The 21,596-nt window shown below is 45.9% G+C and overlaps 1 protein-coding gene across 1 annotated transcript in view; it reads left to right on the top strand.

Moving 5' to 3' along the window:
* Positions 1–21,596, top strand: part of LOC144178669 (uncharacterized) — a 101,775-nt gene that overhangs the window by 4,075 nt on the left and 76,104 nt on the right. The gene's annotated exons all lie outside the window — the stretch shown is intronic.

The following is a 21,596-nucleotide window of genomic DNA, read 5'->3' as shown; positions in this document are numbered from 1 at the left end:
CCTACACGACCTGAAGGCCTGCGCTCTCGCAGGCTTCGCCTTGCCTGAAATGTACTCAAGCGCGACTTGATTGGGCGTTGCCCATGCGGTTGTGCTGTGCGCAGGAGGGTCTAAAAAAAGGCTGCTATAGTGTTTAATTACGGAATTTAAGTTTGGGCCAAACAGGGGAGGAAAGAGGGAACAGTGTATCACACCTGTGAATTACAAAATGCATCATTGCGCTGTACTGGTGGAGGAACAGGTCCGCTCCTTTTCTGCGCAGCGTGGGCTTCGCCTCCCTTACATATTTGAAAACATTCCTGAGTTAGGTGTTGTATCATTTGCGTGTACTAGCGACCTCTGCTACAGTACCGCCCTAAAGGCGATGTTGATGTGGTGTACTGCGCACTACCTGTGAAGCGACTCGATGCAGGATTTGAAAGAAAGACACACATAAAAGAAGAGAAACAAAAAAGCAAAGAGAAAGGGAAGGGTTGGGGGGCAGCTGGCAATTTGGATTAATCTAGCATACGAAATGTTTTGTTGTAACATTTTTTTAAGCGTAAATGGAACCATGCAAAAATTATGATCTTAAGTGCATTGTTTAAGTGGATCGACAATTTGTTGCGATTTTCTTGCGGGCTTTCAGTGAACGTTCAAACCACTTTGCTTAAAAAAAAAAGGGGGGGGGGGGGGGGCTAACCCGATACGTTATAGTTATTCAAAAGTAAGAAAACATGCTGCATTATTAAGGACGTCCCTGTAAAATTGTACCTTACTCTGATGGAATGGGCAATGCTTTAAGGTGAGTAAAGGCGAAAGGCGGGCGTTTCTTTCGATAAGTGTTTTTTTTATCTTTAAGTAATAAAGACTTCAAAAAGTCTTAAAAGAATAAACGTTTTCTTAGACTTTTAGTCTTTAAATAGGTCCCGCCCACTGACTCCCAAAAAGTGTAAAATAACACGTTTCTAGGGAGCCTAACGTTCTAGTATTTCAATTAATGCGAGACTCGTGAAAGAGCATGAAAGTACCATTCTTTAAGAAAACTTCAGGTGCAAATGCTTTCCATGCAGACAAATCATATAAAATTGCGCGTTCGAAACTCACACGTTTAAATGATAGCGTTTTTTTTTCTTTTGCGCATATAGAGCTTTGGCACCGTCTGCTTTTCATACAAGGTACCGGATTCAAGACAATTGCATGAAACTGGAACAAAACATCGAAGTAATGGCTCAGTTAAACGTGTCATTATCAAAGTCTTCAGGGATAGCGACACGCCTTGTTTTCGTGCAAATGTTATTTTTTGTAAAGCATGTCGAAGTTAATGCTAAGTGAGCGAGGCGGTAATCACATTTCACCGCTAAAAGTAACATAATCTGTGGTTATCATGCCTTGCATCACTTCCGGCACCACAAGTCTGTTTTCATCAGAGCTCTTTCACTCGGGTTCTCATCGCTCACAAATAAGCGCGTGCTCGGTGGTCGGGATTAGATTGTGTAGAATGAGAATTGAGCTGATCGTGTGAACTGCTTCGAGGTGAGGATGGGCGGTAGCGTTTGTTCGGCTATTGGTTGTCGACTCCGTCGTTGATGGTCGAACGGCGAAGTTGTTAATTGGCATCTAGGCCTGAACCTTCCATGGGCGTTGTCCTTGGTTTAGACAGAAATTTTGTAGCTCAAGTGTAATAAACCCAGAAGTGAATGACAAAGTTCTCTCTCTTGAAGGAATAACTTCCTCCCCTATTCAGAAGGGCGATTTGGTAAATCTGGGTCTTGGGTGAGTGAAGCTTGTAAAAAGGTACTGACCCTTCACTTTTGGGCATAAAATACTTTTATAACGCAAAATACTCATAAAACGTATAACGGACGAACTACATTTCTACCGCATAACGCATATCTAAAACTTACGCCATGTATAGACTAGAGTACTGGGATTAAATGGGAGCCAACCTCCTCGGGTCCAACTCCTTTGTTTTTCTTTGTTGGATTCAATGTTACTCTATCTTATGCCCGTGCTACACGGCAACTGTCAATTTACAATTGAACGCTCGCGTGTCAGTTGCCACCTGTGTATTTACAATAGAGCACTCGATAGACAATTGGTCAACGGCGTCCAGAAGGCCTTTGGAACAGCCGTGTAGCAGAGGTTTTGCTCACAATCGCACACGGACGCATGTATGTATGTATGTATGTATGTATGTATGTATGTATGTATGTATGTATGTATGTATGTATGTATGTATGTATGTATGTATGTATGTATGTATGTATGTATGTATGTATGTATGTATGTATGTATGTATGTATGTATGTATGTATGTATGTATGTATGTATGTATGTATGTATGTATGTATGTATGTATGTATGTATGTATGTATGTATGTATGTATGTATGTATGTATGTATGTATGTATGTATGTATGTATGTATGTATGTATGTATGTATGTATGTATGTATGTATGTATGTATGTATGTATGTATGTATGTATGTATGTATGTATGTATGTATGTATGTATGTATGTGTTAGAGCGAGAAAAAATCTCCCCGCGGCATTGGCCCCGAAAGCGCTAGGATGTTTAGAACTAATTTGAGACTAGGTGGTTTCCGAAGAGGCAGTCCATGTTTTTTGCGTACCAATTGCAGCCTTCAGTCAGTGTTCATAAGTGAGGGAGGCGCTTGCGCTAGCAATCTTCTTGCACATCTGAGTCTAAGACGCTCTATTTATTTATTATTCAAACTGTCAGCATACGTGGAGAGACATAAGTTGACATTCCGAAATTGAGCAACAAATATCGTCAAGCAAGCACAATTTCTGAGATCAGTAAAAAGAAAAAGTAACGTATGAGGGAATGCCAATAGGAAAACAAGGAAGGGTATGAGGAATACATCCTACGTGCGTGCATTCCTCCGCTCTACAAACGAAAACCGTCGGGCCACTTATTGATACGTAGTGCATTTTATATGCCCCTGGGCGTACAGCAGCTTCATGACATACCTCGAATAACACAGCTTCGTATTCTTCTACATGTCTAATATTCACAACGTCGTCGGGCAGCGGTTCTATTTGTCTGTTACAAATCATGAAACCATCTTTTCGGTAAATCAGTGAATTTATGTTCCTTGCATGCTTAGAGAACACGTGTGAAGTTTCTCACGAGAAGTATTTGCAATATTAATTTACCGGGTAGCGTATTTCCAAACCCTGCGCTGCACAGCGCACGTCGTGACACGTGTCTTCGCGTGATAGAGAACGCTAAATAAACATGCTCATAGACTACGCCCCGATCCTAAAGCGACTTAAAACATATCAAATCCCCATTCATAAAAAAATCAACAAGAAGAATGAAGTTCTACGGCAATAAAAAAAGAATTGAGGTTAGTAAAAAAAATTGCAGCAAAAAATTAGAGTAGACCCGCTGAGGCTCGAACCGAGGCCGTCAGTTGAAGTACCCAAATCTCTACCTCGAGGCCGCAGAGACCTCGTTTCAGCTCAAACGAATAGCACACGCAGTGGAGCCGCACAGGTCACGTGGGACGCTGTGCAGCCAAGCGTTTGGAAACACGGTACCGGGTACTATCTGATAATATAATTTGAGCCTGTTGATATTTAATCTGTGGTTGACAGTCATGATTCCTACCCAGTGTCGAAGCTCTTATATGGACCGCACTCGACAACAAGAGTTAAAGACAAAGCTTAGAGCCATATTCCGGATTCGTTCGCGTAGTTTTGTGTTACTTCATGCGGATGGAAGCCACACAAGACTTCTGGGATCAACTAGGGGCTTTACGATCAGTTTGTGAGCAAAAAGATTTACTTGTTTTATTTCGCATTTTTATTTAGCATTTCGAAATTAGGTAGAGGAGAGAGAAGAGTACAAATGCACAGGTAGTCAGGCAGTTGATGACACTGTACAAGTCTAAAGGTAGGCATGGAGTCCGGTCTCGTGTAAACCGGTCGGGCAGCGACCTGCAGTAGTGGTCTTCGTGCACCCACCGGTTGAAGCCCCCCGGTTTATCCAGCCGAAGACCAACCGCTCTTAGCACACTGTACCGAGCTGTTCTGGTTCCTGTACACGTCCGCAAGAGATGATTGACATCCGCTTCAGCCGCCGGAGCCGGACACTTGGGACATGTTCGTGGGTCTTCTGGTGCGGGTCCCCAAGTCCAGGTGACTGAATGTGTGAGGGCCACCCCAGCCCGAAGCCTCCTGAGAGAAACTTCCTCCACCCGGGAAAGATTAAGGGGGAGGGAGCAGACACACGAGGGAATTAGGGCACGTGTGTCTCTTCTCAGGAGAGATTTCATAGCTAAAAGGCTAAAAGACTCCTCTGGCAGATCAGAGGAGTCTTTTTCACTTGCTTCAGGCGCTTCACAGCACTGAGCGATTCTGTTTATTTATGCGCCTCTTTGATGTTATGGAGTGCACTTGCAGCTTTGGTTGCGCCATAGACAGCCTGGAGCTTCAGTAGCAGCAGGTCTGGTGTGTCGGTGGAATAACAGCGGGAGCCTTTCAGTTCTGATGGTGTGGAACTGACGAAAGCAGTCCGTCCTCCGTACGGGAGAAGGGCTGCGTCTGTGTACAATACACAGTAACCTTCAGGAACTGCGGTATCTGAGGTTGGCGCTGGCTGTTCACGGCGACAAAATTTCGTTGTCTTATTGGTTATTATTTCTCTATAGCGACATGGTGGGAGGTCGTCTATGGTTGAAGTCACGGGAAGCTCCTTACAGAAATGGGAATGGAGCGCTCATACCATAGGTACATAAAAACGCTTGAGCTTTCTTGCTTCTTCACGCTGATTTCCAAGCAACGTGATAGTAGTGAGCTGGGCATGCTCTTGTAAGATAGGAATCGGAGTGAGACGAGGAAGTGCGGGATGGCGCACATGGCCTCTCTGTTGGTAGCCTCAAGCCTCGCCCATTGTTGTGCTGTCAGTCTTTGAAACTGTGTCTGGTAGAGTAAGCGCGGCTGCATGACAGCGCTTACAAGTCGCCGAGCCACCTCCGTGCGGGCTCCTCCACTCTGAGTTGCAATCCGGCGGATCAATTGCAAGGTCGTCGAGGAGTCTTTCCGTGCCTTTCGGAGCCAATGGATACCCGAACCCGACTGGTGGATCTGAAGTCCGAGCACCCGCAGCTCTTCCTTGGCTAGTATTGCGGCTGAACCAATCTTAAGTTGACAGTTAGCCCTGGAGGCTAAGTTTCTCCGCGCGTTATTAGCCACTTGTACATAGCCAGACTTCTCATCTGAAATTTACAGGCCGGCTGATTGCGCAAAGGCATGGAAAACATCCAAGGCTTGCTGCAGATGACGACACTGCAAGGCGAGGTCTCGGTCTGTAGACCACAGCGTGACATCGTCCGCGTAGATGAGAAATATCACACAAGGGATGTCTTGTAGCTTCCATGCCACTGGTGCAAATGCGATGTTGAACAGTAGAGGCGCTAGCACGGAACCTTGGGGTACCCCTCGGTTCGATTCGAACAGGCCAACAGGCTTTCTGTCCACACGTATTGAAAATGTCCTTGAGCACATGAAGGAGTGTACCACTTTGGTGACATGAAGTGGAACCCCCCAAAACTCCATATTTTAAGTGCGAATGCACTTCTTAAGCGAGCCTGAAGCGTCCGCCGCCGTCCGCATTCCGCCGCCGTCCGCATAGCAACAGCTGCGGGTGCGCGCGCTCCTCGTCTTCCTTGGCAACGGGGGGAGATGGGCGCGCGCTGCCTGGCCGCTGACATGGCACATAACCACGAGGGGGATTGGCCAGGAATCTCCTCGTCTTCCTTGGCAACGGGGGGAGATGGGCGCGCGCTGCCAGGCCGCTGACATGGCACATACCCACGTGGGGGATTGGCCAAAGGAGTACCGACACGCAATTTCAAAGCTGAGATCCGCTCTAGCAATCAAGTACAACGACAACACAATAGGTGTCTGTGCATGGCACATACCCACGTGGGGGATTGGCCAGGAATCGGGCGTGAGAAGGGCTAATGCACCCGCTTAGAGGAGTACTGACACGAAATTTCAAAGCTGAGATCCGCTCTAGCAATCAAGTACAACGACAACACAAATAGGTGTCTGTGAATAAATGCATCTTTCTTTCTTTGTAGTTGTGTGTGTGTGTGTGTGTGTGATCTCTCTCTCGCGAACATTACAGTTGTGTGCGTGTGTGTAATCTCTCGACTACTCATTAAGATCACGATATCCACCGTAATCGCGCAATCAACAACCGTGCATTCGCACTTACACACTCTCCCCCTCTGGGAAGTGCGAGGGAATTTTCTGAGTATTGTTTTGCGTTCCACGTTGTCATAAGCCTTGGCGATGTCGGTAGCCACCACAGATCGCAGAAGATGCGTGCGGGGTGAAACAAGCAAAATATCGTCAGCAAGAGCAGACAGGCCGTGCTCGCTACCCTGGTGCTGGCTGAATCCGATCTGAGTGGGATGATATTTTATATTGTGCTCCAGCAACCATAGTAATCGAGTGGCCACAATTCGTTCAAATATCTTGCATATTGTAGGTGTCAAGGAAATCGGTCGAAGTGCACTAATACCCGTGGGAGGATTTCCCGGCTTGGGGATTGGCACTACCACTGAGTGTTTCCACTCGGGTGGAATGACACCTTTAGCCCATACATCATTCAACGAGTAGAGTAGTGCTTCCAAGGCCTCCCCCTCCAAGTTCTGAATAGCTCATACGGGATTTCACCATACCCTGCAGAAGAGTGCGCCTTAGATTCGTCAATGGCCGCAATAAGCTCGGCCATCGTAAATGGGTCGGTTATTCCTGAGACGGCCGATACATCAACACAGGGAGGGGCCGCCGGAGGTTCTCGGTAGTTTGGAAGGAAACTCACAGCCGCTCTGTCCGCAAACTCCTCTGGGCTGATGTTGAGAGCCAGGCGAATTCTAGCTGATGGGCCAATCACGCTGCCACCCCGCTCCATGGCGTGGAAGGTTCGCCATAAGGCATTGTTTCCAGTACCAGAGCCAAGACCAGCGCACCAGTCGTGCGACCGGTGTCATGACAACTGCTTCTCGTAGCGTCGAGCTTGTGCTGCGATACGGTTTGCCGTGGCACGAGCGTAGAGTTTCATCGGTTGGCGATTAGCATGGAGCTCTGCTCGGCGGCGCTCTGCCCAGGGTTTAAGGAGGTGCATATCGGGCATCGGCTGATCCTCGTTCATTTTTGTATGTATAGTGCAGCCTGTGAGGACGGACTGCAGCGTAGAAATGGGGTTCTCCGCAGTTAGCGAAAAAAGCTCGTTCATCAGAGCGGACTTTGTCCCAGTGAACAATTCTGACCTGCGACGAAGTTTTTGCAACTTTTTCGCGTGCAGGACAACCAAAATTGGTGAATGGTCGCTTGCCCATGCATCTGGCTCCGGATTCCAGGAAGGGTTCCCTGGGCCAAACCACCACGTAAGTTCATGTGCATGAGACAGAGTTGAAGGGATGGTAGGTACGGTAGAGTTAAGCAAGAAAAAGCTCATGTCCGTGAAGGTGTCATGAACCTGTACTCCTCTGTTCGTATCCAGACAAAGTGTAAGAAGACTTACTTCTTCCATCGCCTCGTTCAGTTTTCTTCAATGCATTGACAGTTTCTTTCTAGCTTTGTCACAAATGCATCACTAAATTACGTTTATTCCGGAAACCATTATACCTAAAAACACAACTTCCCCAAATAAAGCGCTATAGATTTGGTAGGATAATTGACAAAGGACGGCGGAGATTTGGCGCCAATTTGATGGAAATTCTAACACCATTGGAAGAGGTGAGTGGAGAATACAAAGTACATTGTTTCATGCTGAGGAAATCAAAAATTCATTTGCTAGCGGTTACTCGCGGGACGTGATGCGTGCATTGGCTCAATCACGTGAAGAGTGATTGCCATGATTGTTAAATTGACTCTTGCTATATATCCAGTGTGTATACGCATGGCTAGCCATTTTTTTCTTCGAACACCTATAAAATACTGCACTTATAAAACAGCTCTAAGTGCGTCGGCATTCACCACAAAAGGAAAGGTAATTTCTAAGCGGCTACTGAAGGAATTCGTTGCAGGGTAAGTCTAACAAAGTACGCATACTTACAAAATATTTGTCACACCAAACTGAGAAATAGTATGTTTTACAGCAGCTGTGGTGCAACAATATTTACAGTTGTTGCCTGCAGCCGTAAGGGCAACTATAATTTTAACAAAAGCATGGCCTCGACGACTACGGCGCTGCTCTTGCGTACGTGGCCTTTCAGGCGCGAAAGCATTTAGGGTGCGCATTTGGAATGCGCATGGGCATCATTCTGGATGCGCATTTTGGGTGCACAAACAAGATGGATCACTTGACGCGTTTCCCTCAAACTAGCGCAGGCATACTTCTTTTTAATCTGACCAATGCAGCGATTGTAACAAAAGATATAAACAATAAATCCATGCTCTCCCCCCATGTAGCATTTGTGTTTTGTAGTAAAGGGACCATATAACATTTTTGATAAACGCTTTCGCTCTTTCTTTCGCGCGTGGAAGCACTGTGAAAGCTACATTTATCGCCAGGATGGAGCAGCACTGCGTGATTTGCTCGTCGCACCAGATACGCCTTCCGTTTCTGATTTGTTTTTGTGGATTTATTTTTAAAATTGACATCGAAAAGTGTTCATTGCTGCAACTGAAGGAAAACCGGCCAACAGCCGCTACATGGCCTTAGTGACGTAATTCGAGCTGTCAAAGAACGTCAAGACCGGGAAAGAGAAAAAAATCTTTTCAGTGACTTTCCATGTTATCTGATGGACACAGAGCAGTAATTTTTGGCTGAGGTATTTCGCGACCCCTAATCAACGTACTGGGTGTGTTGGGTGACTACTTTCTACAAGCATTTTGGATTTCAAAAAAAGTTGAAAAAAGTGTTGCAGTGTCCCTTTAACTATGTCCAACATATATTTTTCGTGCTCAAAATGTGTTGGCACATATAAACTTTATCACCAACGATAGTAGTACTATTACAATTTCGCAGAATTATATGTATAGTTCTTTTTCGAAAGCAGTGTTTTCAGCTTTTTTTTGCAACTATAGGATCCACATTTGTAATGAGCTTCCAATAAAGGATGCCACAAAGACGTGGCCAAGAAACTTGTACGCCTCCGCCAAGGCTTTTTTTCGCATACTTAGGCATTATATTGGCGGAAAATCTCATCGGAGGCATTACGAAATATTTTTTCGTTTATAAACATCGCATACATGCACTAGAAATGCTTGGACACGATGTTATTTAATCCGCAAGTCTTAATTCTAGAATATCAAGCTATGATATTGCGCAGGTGACACGAATGTCAGACAAACGGTCGGACTCTACGAAGGGGTACTCATAGTCACTTCACCGAATTTTGCTGGCCAAGACAAAAAAAAGAAAAAGGTTTACGGTTGCGACTGCAGCTATTCGCCAGGCAATTTCGTGGATGCATGCGGTGGGTAGTACAAGGGAAGAATAAAACGTCAAAAAAATCTGATTTTGTGAAGCCAGGCAAGCGCTTTTTAGTAAGAAAGTTTGATGAAGTCTTTTAGGTGTTTGCAGACAGTTCAGTGGGTATATTAAAAATTTCATAAAAAGGGATACTGACTGAGATGGGCTTTTGCGTTCAAAAGCTATTATAGAAAATGTTTATGCACTACACATAAATTCTTGGCCAGTGCCCTGCCAAGGTAAGGTGGTATTTTCCTGAACAGCACCACCGTATTTTGGCTTGAAAATTTCTGATTGCATGTCCTTACCTAGGACATGCAGGTTTTTCTAATATATATTACAGAGAAATTGGGCACTAGTGTCCAGGGGAATCGTCCTTCAACGATCGTGGCACATACTCTATACCGCTGTTCCTTTCTTCCTTGGCATGGCTCGCGAACAAGTTCAAAGGTTCCTTGTGGCTTATGAAAACCGTAATGTTGTTACAAAGAAAGCTTAAATTTGTTTCCTGATAATAAAGTTGTTTTTCTAATAACTGACTTGTCCAAAGAGATTTTATTGTTTCATGCCACACAAAAAAGAGGGAAAAAATTGGCGCAGCATGCACTAATGGTGCAAGGCTGGACTCAACAGCGCAGCTTGTGATCACCTAGCTTTTAGTACGCGACTTGGCAAAGTTGCTGGTAGGTTTTGGGAGGTTATGCTGTAACCGGCAAGTCCGGATGGTTTTGTTCGCAGGCTTTCGCATCTCTTCCAAAGCGGAGCGCGTTTGCACGCGCTAGAACAGGCAGCAACCAGCTTCGCAGACTCGGCGTATGTAGCCCAAGCTTTTCTGTGCTTCCCACTTGAGGCGCGAACGCACGTGAATTGGCGAGGAGCAGAGCACGCGAGAGATCATGCCATTGACACTGGGCAGAGTGTTCTGGACGGCGCTGAGCGCTCCTCAGGAGGCACACGCCCATGTGCGCTCGGTATTTTTCTTGGCATTTTTTACGAGCTCCACACGTGACGCAAGCCCACGCGCAAGCTGGGCTGAGTTTTCTGGTAAGGCCCCACGACGAGAATAAAAGCTTAATCAGCTCTGCTGTTATTATATTAGCTTTGTTTCTTTGTCACGTTCCGCATTAAGTCAAGTTTAAAGCCATGCTAAATAAGAATAGAGCACTCCCTGCCGATTTTCTCCATAGTGAGCTGTTATGGCGACACCCATGACGGCATGCGACAAAAGCGACGAATTCCCCTCTAGTATATATTAGTACAGAACTATATGTGGAATCGACGGTCACTTCGACTATAACTATGATGATTGTTCGTGAGTACGAATTACGCCGGCTTTCACCGAAAAAAGGCGCTTACGGCTGCCATTGTAAAAACGAGAACGCCACTTGCCTGGAAAGTGAAGTGTTAGCTTTCACACAACCGGCAGAGTCATTTTACGCAGCTCAGGAACCTCCTTGAAATGCAAGCAGCATAACACTTTTATTTGGTTCCTGCGTGTCCGTTTTTGAGAAGTTCGTCCGCATGAATCGAAAAATATAGTGGACTGTTGTTGCGCAAGCAGAAAGAGAACGGTTGGTAACATTTGGTACGCTACCCGATATTTTGCTTCACTCAGATCTTTCGAAACTGCCGCGCTTTTGTCATTCAGGGTGAGAAAAACACTACCCTCCGTGACGGCACGCCCGTCGTGATGTAACTGAAGATAAAATGTCAGCGTTACACTGCCGCCGCACCTCAGGCGCCGAGCTAAAAAATCCTGGCTGCGTGAAACAGTAGCCAAAGTAGTTTTCAAGATACAAAATGCAGCTTTCGGTCCTATAAAATGCGGAGTGCGATTTAGAATATCAGAGAAATCAGAGAACGAGCATGTGATGGAGGTACATGTACGCATTCAACATACGGTACGACAGGTTTCAGGTTGTTCTAGACAGCATGGTTTTAAGAAAACCGTTGAAAAGAGGGGAATGCACCATTTGGTTTTTGTTCACGCGACAAGTAAAAAATCCCGGAAAGTTAGGCACGTAGTTGGAGCGACTAATAACAAAAAGAAAGTAATTTTTAATTCTTGTATTTATTGCGCACGTTTGCGGGTATACTTGATTTTTTTTTTTCCTTTTTCTGTGAGCTTGTTTCTCGGTTCGTTGATTTGTGAATCTCCACATCTTTTATGAGTCATAACAAGTACTACAAAAGAAGGCATAATTTCATCATGCACATAAAGCGAAACACTTACTAACCGCAGACGAAAGTGTAAGCTGAGACCAACAGTACATTACAAGAGTGCGACGAAAAGTCCATGCAAAGCACAATATGCAAATAGTTGCAAAGTATGATGCAAACAGAAAAACTGGCCAACTACCTCTACGGAGAAATAAACTCCATCCGACAAAACAAATCACAATATATACTATAAAGTTATATGGCGGAGAATAGCAGCGAGATACTACTCTGCAAGTGTGTGAAGGAAACAAATGAAGGAAGGTGTTGAAAATATCGCATTTTCAGAACCGAACGTCCCCAAGTGGACGTTACCCATTGGGGCGTCCCCAAATCCCGTAGCCGCAACTTGTCAGCAAGATCCCCGTCTGCTGCGACGGCCTTTACCATACAGACTCAGGTGGATTGGCCAGTGACGGCAACAGCAGCTGTCAGAACCTCATGACTGATAGAACAATTCCCATGTGGGTGCGGTTGGGGCATCGTGAAGGAGGAGTCCCAGTAGGGAGCAGACGCGCCGGAGGTGGTTAGTGCGACTCCACTTCTTCGTCTTTCCCGTCTTTATTCACTTGCTCTTTCTCGTTTGCTGCAAGCGCTGAGAGCCTGGCTGGCATTACCTTGGAAAACAGGTCCGTGGAATTCAACCTGAAGAGGCTGTCAGCTTGAATGTTGGCCTCGTCTTCTTTAGCACTTGCCTCCAAGCCCAGCATGCCCACTGAAGGGCATAGGCCAGTGACGATGACAGCAGCTGCCAAAACAGCTCGTGCTATTCACCAATTTCCATTTGGGGGGCGACGTAATAATACCCACGTATACACACGTAGCCGCTCAAGGGGATATCCCAATAACGACGTTAACTGTAGTGAGAATCTTGACACCGGACCGATTCCGAATTGCCAAATCCCCTGCGACGTTAATGCACCAAACCACAGTTCTCCCATTTCCACTCTGAGGGATCGGCCAGGGACGATGTGAGAATAACCGTCATATGCGCATTGCCGATTTACCGGTCCCCTGGGAACTCTCAGCGCCGGCAACACACTCGCCCACACATGTTTCTACAGCTCAACAAGAAGCCAGGTTCATGCATTGTGACAAGATGACAGAAAGCTTAAGTGTCCACCTAACTTGGTTTGCGCTTTATCAATAGTCACGCTGTTTGGTTTTCAGATTTCATTGCAGACGACCGAAGCATATTCTAGAATGGAATGACAGACAGTTGAGTACAGTTTCAGGAAAGACCTAGAAATACGGGACGCGGTAGACATGCTGCGAAGTGCTCCCAAGTGCCGAAGACCTCGTCTTTAAAGAGCCCACTAACAACAGTGGTCGTCGAAATCAGAGGCAAGCTAAAATCTTCAGCTGAGTACTAAAAAAGAAAGCAGTCAGTTTTACGCGTCTCTGTCTTCGTTTTCGTCGCGTTTAGTATCAGTTTATTCTCATTGGACCAGCTGCAAAACGCATGGACGAATCTTTGCTGATGCCTGCCATCGCTGAGGCAGTAAACTTCCGCAAAGATATTGGTGTCATAAGCGGAAGTAAAGAAAAACAATGGCATATAGCGGAAGAAACATTACAAACAGAAAAAGAAAACAGGAGGCGAACGAGAACTGTCCCGTGCGGCACGCCATTTGTAGCACAGTACCGATAGGGCGGCTGGCCGTTAACATTTACGTAGCAGCTTTACTCACACATGGAATCTACTAAAAGGTCTAGTAAGAAATTGTTTACGTCCAGAAAGGGCAGTTTCTCAATTATTAATGGGTGATGGACGACACCAAAAGCCTTGCTTAGGTCCAAGTACACAGTGTGGAGCAGTCCCCGACAATGTACTGCTTCATACGGTCGCTGAATAAACTAGTTTACGAGTTATGGACGGCCTGGCATAAAACCAAGCTGTTCGAACGTAAGCATGCCTTCAGCACAAGAAGTCAAAAGACCGCCTAAAATAGCCTCAAAAAGCATTGACGCTTTACAAAGAAGCGAAATAGACCCTAGTTACTAGCAATATTGTTAGCGCTAGTTATAAACACAAAGCGCGGGCGCCTGAGAATGCTTAAAATTGAATTGAACATAATTGTTTGGGAGCTTGAGGGCTTTCTAAGCGTCGCCAAAACTAATTCCAGAACATTGAATAAAAGGGACGTAGAAGAGGAGTTGTAGAAGTCAACTGTAGAAATCGACTGAAGTTGGCGCACTTTCTGCAATTGGGATGACTGCTCGAAAAAAACAGGGGTGTAGCCAAGACTGTTGCACGCTTCCTGTTATTGAAAAAAATTATGATTGTTCGTTTTTCTTTTATTTGTGGTGTTTCTTTCTCTTACTTGGGTTGTTTTTGTTTACCGTGTACGCTGCTTAAAACTTGAACTTGTCATATTGTACGTCACTTTGGAAAAAAAAAGGTGGGGGGGGGGGGGGGAGCTAGTATAGCTGTTGGTACAGCTTTTTTTCCTTGCCTCCTCATCTCGAAGGATGGAAAAAATAAAGGAATTATTTACTTAAGACTTCTGATATACGCCGTTTAACTGCTGCACAAAGGCATTACCAGCTTTTCCAGTAAGGTTGCAATTGTAGACTAAAGGCTTCGCAATTTCAGCCGCTTCGCCGGCAAATGGCGAGAGAACGTTGTGTGGGAAGCTTCTCGGGAAGCGCATAGCACTGTCTTCCACCGTGGTTTTTCAGTGCAACAAAGCGCGAGCGTACAACTCTTTGCACAGGGCTCAGTAGTACTTGAACTCTTGTCTTCCAGCTTTGGTCTGTGAGCTGCGAGTTGGTCTATGAGCACGGCCTTTATAAATTACCTCCACGACCATGTACTATGCGATTCTTGCCAGGTTCTGAGCACTACTGTGTACCAGTGACATTTAAATTCTCCATTAACAAACGGTTGGAAAGCTTACAGCTACGGCTAATCAAGTGTTCACGATCATACATTGGGATATATTTCTTTTAAAGTTTTCAAGCAAAAGAAAATGGCATGCTGGGCTCAAATGTTACAAAGCGAAGCTTGTGTAAATAAATATTGATAATGCACTCTGAAACGGGATATAAACAAGTCTAGTCACGGGCGGACGCTGCTTTCAGTTGCTTTCAAAGCCCTTTCACTTTTTCAAGTGATAAAAGAGCGCCATTAAAAAAAAAAGCCCCATTTGACTTGCATTAACCCAACTTGCATTTCTAAGATCTAGACAAGAAGGCGGCCATTATTTCTGCATTCGTTATAATTTCAGCCTTCTTCGTATGGCACAAACAGGATCTTTTCATATTACAGAAGAGAAGGCGAATGATATTGAAAAGAGTCATTTTTAGTCAAATTGCAACGTTCCATCGACATCGACACTCATTCGTGATGCAAAAGGCCCACTTTAGGAGTGATTAAGTTTAAGTAAGCTTCCTTTTCCCGCCCTCAGTACGCACAAAGCTAATTTAATTTGCAATTGTAATGCAATGGGCCTACAAGGGCCACTTCCCCTTTTCATCAGCAATTCAAAGCGAACTGGCTTTCCCAGCATGAAATCATCTTTGCCCTCTCATGTATGACCGTACTCTTTGAACAACAACAACAACAAAAAAGTATGGGGAGAGAGAAATCTAGAAGGCAAAGATGAATAATGTCTCACCTGCTTCTGACAGGCGGACAATACAATTCCTGAATTTAAATTGCATCCCCTTCTCTGCTTTTGTTGTCGTGTCTGAAAGTCCTTTTCGAAGGTGCTGAAATCAGCTGAAGACGTCTCGGCCTTGCATATCGCTGACTTTTAAACTCTCCGTGCAGGCGGAAGCCTGGGCTATTTTTTATGCGAACGATGTTACCTGTTTCATCTCATTATTTTTTAGACGTTTTTAAGTCTAAGTATTGGATATGACTTCAAAGGGTATAAGTTTGACAGGGCTCATTGCTTAAATAATTTTATTGAAATACAGTAAAAGAAAGCCCTGAATATTTTGAAGTTTTATTGTTGCGGAAAAATTAAAAAAGAGAAAAGCAGAGGCCAGACAATGGACAATGGCACCCAACATATCTGATATATCTATATATATATATATATATATATATATATATATATATATATATATATATATATATATATATATATATATATATATATATATATATATATATATATATATATATATTGTAAGAGGCCTTCAAGGAGACGTCGTTCACTGATAGAGCGGAGAAGACAGACGCCGCTTATTTGGCGAACGCGCAGCCAAGCAGCACTAGACTCAGGAATGATAATGATCATGTACAGGTGACGAAGATGAAGCATTACTGAAAAGGATGACAGGTGATGATGATTACACATAAGATTGAAATCAGCGAAATATTGTGCCGCGGACAACTACAGTGCTTACAATATATATATTTATATATACGTAAATACATACATACATACGTACATACATACATACATACATACATACATACATACATACATACATACATACATACATACATACATACATACATACATACATACATACATACATACATACATACATACATACAAACATACATACATACATACATACATACATGTTAATGCGGAATCAGTTGTCTGCTTTCTGAGGGCTTTGAGGATGTTTACAGGTACCTTGTGTCATGTTAGGCAATGTGAATTAATTGCGCCGAAACGTCTTTTGACAGTACTTAGGGAGGGAACCACTAAGATATAGTTTATACGTTCGTTGAAATGGTGAGTTGAGCATATTGGAAAAGAGGATGAAGGCGGTATTGTGAAAAAAGAAAAAAAAAACCTAGCGCTAAGTTCGACTTTTTCACAGTTCAACTAGACCACCGTAGTACGTTAGTATGAAGTCGTGTGTTAGCCGGCGGAGTCATGTTTCATAGTTTAGAAAACTCAGATCCTGAAATTAACTAAGGTATCAGCTTGGGCGTGTTGGTATAGTATTCTCGGAACAGCGCTAAGGGACGAGGACGAGGCGTAGACTGGACACAGCGCAGCCGTGTCCCGTCGCTGCGCTGTGTCCCGCCTACGCCTCACCCTCGTCCCTTTGCGCTGTTCCATGAAGTCAGATTCTGATGTTTCGACAAAGAAACGATAATTCACTTTAAGTGACCTCCGTTGTCGCAAGAGACCTTTCTCCTATATTTGAGAGGACTTGGTGCGTTAACGTAGGTAAATCAAGCGACAACGAGTAGATCATCTATTTATATTTCAGAAGTTACACAAAAAAAGTGGCCAAGCCCTAGCTCTCACCAGGCATGATCAGCACATCACGACAGCCACGAACTTCTCAAACAGGCTGCCGTAATTACCTCATTGGTCGCGTCTCAACTCAAGCATTCTAAATTTTCCGACGGCTACCTTTACGTTCCTCGCCGACATCGTATGGTGACACACCCTTAATAGCGAGGCAACGCAGCGTCACATGCCGCGGCCCGAGATCACGCACACCGGGCAGTTGACCCCCAGACCCATGACCCGTTATCTTTTCCCTCATCCCCACCCACTGCTTTTTTCCTCCCCTATACAGACATTCTCATCCCCTACCGACTATCCCGTCGAAAAATCCCGCCACCACATTTATAACTCTGCCGTCACGAAGCTATCACTCCGAAAACTGCAGGCCAACACATAAAATCACAACACATTTCTTCACGCCATGTTTTCCACACACACATACAGCTGTATGTCAGCTATGCTCACAATTAGGCACACTCTTCCATGTAACAGTTGCATGCCCACACTCTCCCACTTCACCCACAACAGCGTCTAAAGCTGCTGACCAGCTCGGCCCTAGCCGTGCAGCGTATGCTGGTGGCTCATCTCGCCAGCAAGCACCAATGTATCCTGGACTGAGGACACCTCACACCGGTCACGCTTGCCGTCGAGCTTGCTGTCTGATAAAGTTTATTCTCTCGCGGAAGTATGCATCATTTGTTCCTTTTTTATTGCGCCATTTTGCCACAGGGCATCACCGAAATAGAAAGATACTAATCTTTCCAGTTCGCTGTTATCACATATCGACCTGTTTTTTGAGGTGTAACTACGTGAACTTGAACCACGCTCTGAGCCGCCATATTTTTGTAGCATCCGCCATTCACCATCCACAGTACCACCCCCCAAGACGTAACGGAGGTGCCTTAACTCCGTGTCCGCATTCAGCGCACAGCGGGAGAAGAAGCAAAAGAAGCCGCTCCCACACGACCTGATCCCGCGCATCCATTATGAACGGGCCTTGACATCGAGCGGCCAGTCAGTTTCGTGCCGGGCGCAGTTTCACCCGCAGCAGCGTTCGGCCAGCAGCAGCCCACGCACGGTCAGGAGCAGCGTGCAAGTGGCCCGCTCTCCTCTTCCAAATCGATTCCGCTCCACAGTCGGCGGCGTCGTCGAGGCAAAAATTGTTCTTTGGTCGCGCTCGCACCGCGACATAAATAACGCGTCTAGTCTCCGCTCTCCCTTCGCGTCAGCGACCACGCGTCCGAGAGAAAGGGAGCCGCCGTTTCAACAGGCCGCCCCGATCCGCATCCCTTGCCAGCCTCTTCCGTATTCTCAATTGAGGCTACCATCGTCATCTCTCCCTGTGCGCTTGCTGTCCTTTTCCGCGGCTCTCCTCTCCTCCTTTATCTCATCCTGCCCTGATGACGCTCGAAGCTGCCCAGGACTCGGCACTGGCTCAAATGGCCCATGAAATCGTACCTAAACGATCGCTGTCCTCCGACTGCGGGGGCCGGGAAGCGAGGAGGGATGTGTGCGCTGCGGTGCGCGCAACGTACGCTCGGTCGGCATCAGAAGCCCCGCCGCTGCTGCCGTCATAGCTCACCACTTGCCTCTTTCAGCTGGGCCGTATCAGCGCCGAGCGACACATTGAATCGCTCTGCAGAAGCAGCCCTTTCTTCGTCCTGTTTGGATGAGCTTTTTTTGTGGGCCGATATTCATGAAAGAGCGCGTCTCATCGGCGTTGCGACGGGCTTTTTCCTGCTTAAGCCGAGCCTCTGTATCAATTTCGTATAGGGCGGTGTTGTTGGCTTATTAAGTAAAGACATTCGTCGCAATGCTGCTTGCTGTGTGTGCGCGGTTAATGATTAAGAAGTATTGGCGTACCATATTGCTTCATTGTGTTTGCCGCACAGCTGCGAAACTGTGTTGTTGCACGCAATAAATGTGTTCGTGCAGTGTGTTTGGTGCGCGTCTTCGCTATTCCTTACGTAGCGCTTCCATCCTGCAAATGTTACCGCTCCTATTTGCTTTAATTCCGCAGGGTGCTACGAATACGTTTTTACGAGGCTTTCCAAAAGGTAGCCAAGTACTCTGGCAGAAATCTAGCCATGGAAATTCCGCTCGCTCAATGATCTCAGGAAAACCGTCCCTCTGGAGCGTTGCCCCAGGAAGTGCAGGGCATTTTTAGTTGCACTGTACGCAGGCACAGTCACAAGTTTTGTTTAAATTACGCTGTTGAGCGTATGATAGTTGATGACATTTGTAATTTTACAGGTGAGTGCAGCATAGGGGCTACGGTGTTTCTGTTGTGTTTCGGTGTTTCATATGTACTCAGTCTGTATTATATTCATATGCCCACTTTCCTGGTGCTCGGACATGTAATAAATAAATAAATAAATAAATAAATAAATAAATAAATAAATAAATAAATAAATAAATGAATAAATAAATAAATAAATAAATAAATAAATAAATAAATAAATAAATAAATAAATAAATAAATAAATAAATAAATAAATAAATAAATAATGTAGTCGCCTTCGTCACACCAGTCTGAAGCAGGGTGCACTTTCGCCGTTAAAGGAAGTTCGCTTGAACATTCGGGGTAATGTTCGCGGCAAACCATATTTTCTGCAACAGGAGTAACGTACGGCCGGTTTCTGCTGAATCTATTCGCGCCAATTTTCGCCGGGCGATTGTAAATCCCTTTATGTGGCGTGCATACTTTCACGTATGCTGAAGCAAACACGTTTAATGGCGCTTGCCGATGCAGAAGGTTGCGCACGCAATTGCGCTGATGCACGCCATTGCTGACTCGGGTCTCCTCTGTTGTCTAAACTAAGCGGTTCCCCTGAACGTCGCTGTTGGCAGAGGTTACCTGCCTCTTAATTCCACCACGCCACGTGAGCAGTAATCTGATTAGTCTTGTGTTTACTCGACCGTTCTGGAAAGAGTGTCTTTTTGCATAGTCAGTATTTGCGCAAATACGAGTATTAACCGGCTTTTTCCTTAGCTGTGGTTGGTAACCACACCTGGTGCTGTAAGTAAGAGAAGAAGAAAAAAAAGAAAGGAAAGGCCGGGAGGTCAACCAGGTGTAGAGCCCGGTTTGCTACCCTGCGCTGGGGGAATGGGGCTCAGGGAATAAAAAGGGGGGGGGGGAGGGAGAAGAGGAAGAGATAGGAGTGGGAAAGCGCGCACTCTAGTCCCGTTTCGGGCACTATAGTCTTTCACGCAAGTTCGTTTCACTCAGGAAACGTAAAAGGGCTTTCGTCGCCTTCTGCGAGGTCGATGGTAAAGACCGATGACTTAGAATAGTTTCCACCGTAAATGCTCGATTGTCCAATCGGCTCAGCGCGGTGGCAAGCACGCTCCTCTCCGACGAGTATTCGGGGCAGCGACACAGCACATGTTCTGTAGTCTCTTCCGCCCCGCAGGCGTCACAGTGGGCGCTGCTGGCCATCCCGATGAGGAAGGAGTAGGCTTTCGTGAAGGTCACTCCCAACCACAGTCTACAAAGTAAAGTTGACTGGGGTCGAGACAGCCCATACGGAATACGGCGCTGAAGAAGGGGATCCTGAATATACAGACGGGGATTCGAAAAGTCCGGTGTGTTTCATTGCTGTATGGTAATCTTGTGTGCAAGGGAGCGCAGCGTCCTGGCGGCATCGGTCCTTGAAAGCGGCAGTAGAATGGTATGGTCGCGCTCATGGCCTGTACGGGCAGCTTCATCCGCCAGCACGTTACCGATGACTCCGCAGTGACCTGGAAGCCACTGGAAAATTACCGTAAAAACCCGCGTATAATACGAACTCGCGTATAATACGAGGTGTAATTCGGGGACAGCAAAATCAGAAAAAAAGTTTTCATCCGCATATAATGCGAGGTAAAGAGCACAGAAAATATTTATTTGCACTGAAGTTACCTTTCGATCATTGTCAGTTTTCGCTGGCACTGTCTCCCGACGTCCGTTCAGTCATCGTCGGGTTCGCTGCCGCTGTCTCCTCAAGTCGTCTTGTCGGAAATGTCTTCCCACAGAAAGTGGTCCTCGGTGCCATAAAGGGCGTTCGAGATGCCGCATTTCTTAAAAGAGCGACTGACGAGCTCCTCTGGGATGCTGGCCTCCGCGATCCAGCCACAAAGCACTGCTGGCGAAGCCCGCGTCAGCCATCCGTTAGCTGTCACTTACGAGTCTCCTGACCTCATCCACTCTTGGTGCCGGACCTGATGCAGTCTTTCAAAGGCTTGTTGGTGCAAACGTCTAGCGGTTGCAGCTGGGATGTCATTCCTCCTGGATGACAATGAGTTCGGTGCGGGGTTCGCGCAACAACTTCTTCACGGAATCGGGCAGGTGGCAGCGACAGGCGTCCAAAACGAGCACTGACAGGAACCCCCACCAGTGCTCCAGGCCGCCGACGCCACACAGACCTTATCCAGTCAAGCACCAGTTGCTTTCTCCATCCGCGAATGCTGCCTTCGGTGACGCCGAACTGCCGTCCTGCGGCGCAATTCCTGATGGTCTCGGCACATAAAATAACGTTTCTTTTAATTGCAGCCGAATACTGCCTTCATGCACCCGCCATTGTGATAGACTTGCGGTGAACGTGCCGATCCGTGGTCAAAACAATGAAAATGGTGCCGGCTGAGAAAAGCAGCAGCCAGCTAACGCCACCGCAAGATGGCGCACCCTCGGCTGAAACCGAAACCGAAAGTGCAAATTTTCGGCTGAAAACTTTGGGATCCACATATAA

Source organism: Haemaphysalis longicornis, unplaced genomic scaffold, assembly GCF_048455015.1.
Source record: "Haemaphysalis longicornis isolate Haplotype H1 unplaced genomic scaffold, Haemaphysalis longicornis Haplotype H1 scaffold_4, whole genome shotgun sequence".
Classification (NCBI taxonomy): Eukaryota; Metazoa; Arthropoda; class Arachnida; order Ixodida; family Ixodidae; genus Haemaphysalis; species Haemaphysalis longicornis.
This window is presented reverse-complemented; position numbering and strand designations above follow the sequence as displayed.